The 1,198-nt window shown below is 30.9% G+C and overlaps 1 protein-coding gene across 1 annotated transcript in view; it reads left to right on the top strand.

Annotated features, from left to right (window-relative positions):
- LOC144972059 (uncharacterized) overlaps window positions 1-812 on the top strand; it is a 19,525-nt gene extending 18,713 nt beyond the window's left edge. The window contains exon 6 of the mRNA XM_078913144.1: window positions 1-812. This exon is cut by the window's left edge and continues 737 nt beyond it. The gene's annotated coding sequence lies outside the window, so the exon portion shown is untranslated.
- Window positions 813-1,198: the final 386 nt, after the last annotated feature.

Below are 1,198 nucleotides of genomic sequence, written 5' to 3'. Positions count from 1 at the left end.
AAATTAGTTATTTTTATCGCGGTTTATAACTCACGAGCTTGCGAGGGAGTTATTCCACGATTTAAAAAAACGAATTTAATTAATCCAATCCCGTGAAAGAATACCTTATCCCCCCCCCCCCCCCACCTCAAAGTAATTTTCTTAGATATTTCATAACTTATAATTTGTAAAAGTGCTTCTCTTTCCAATGAATTAAAGTTATCTATAGGTAGGGGTGATTAAAGCCTTGTCCATAAAAAATTCCGGATGAAAGTGCCAATTTAGTACTTTTAATGCCAAGTTTTTAAAATGTTCATTTAACAATAGAAGTCCTGTCTAAACATTAACCACAGAAATGGGATAGGAAATTCAAGTTGTTTATCTACTTCTACGGCCATTTACTATACATCAAAAGTGATGCCTCTAAATTTTGGCATTTACTTAGATTATTCCGAATTTTCCAGTAATTTGTTTGGCATTTTTTCCTAAATTTATCTGACTGTCTATAATAACACGCCGCCTGTTTTAATTTTGTTGTGTGTACTTTTCTTTCAATTTTCTATATTCTTGTTTTCGTAACGTGTATTAGCGATGCAAATCAATGAAGACACAATGAAATTGAAGGTAGCCTATTTATTAATTGTAAATGTGCTCTAGCCATGTGTGAGTGAGATTGTTTTGGTTCTTTTAACTCCCATTTAGAATAAGTTTTGGATGCATGGCAGTAGTAACTTCGATTTGTCATTTGTATTTTTTTTTATACATCTGCATGAATGACAATTTGCCCCCCCCCCCCCCAAAAAAAAAAAAAAGAAAAAAAAAAAAGATAAAAGAAAAACGTTCGATTTATATTCATGCGCTTAAAAAGATTATCTTAAATTGCTATTCAGCTGTCTTAAATACCATATTTTAAAACCAATAAAATGTGCGCACATATTCTGTAAGCCTTGAATTAATTTTCTATTCAACGCATTCAAAGCATTATTCAAGGATTTTGTTTTTTACTAAGAATTAACAGGTTTTTCAGTTGAAGGGGTGGAATAACATGCATTAAATTCACCACAGTCTCGTATTTTTTTGTCTATGATTTGAAATTTTCAGCATAAAAATTACCCAGACATAATACCGTTTTTAGATAATGGATCACATCTTTCGTTTTTTCACCATCATAAATTCATATATCAAATCTCAAATTGTTTTCAATTTGTATCAATTATAG

The sequence above is a fragment of the Berghia stephanieae genome, chromosome 4 (assembly GCF_034508935.2).
Source record: "Berghia stephanieae isolate SIO BIC M18660-M18661 chromosome 4, UCSD_Bste_1.3, whole genome shotgun sequence".
Classification (NCBI taxonomy): domain Eukaryota; kingdom Metazoa; phylum Mollusca; class Gastropoda; order Nudibranchia; family Aeolidiidae; genus Berghia; species Berghia stephanieae.
The sequence above is the reverse complement of the archived record's forward strand: the minus strand, read 5'-3'. Positions and strand labels throughout refer to the sequence as shown.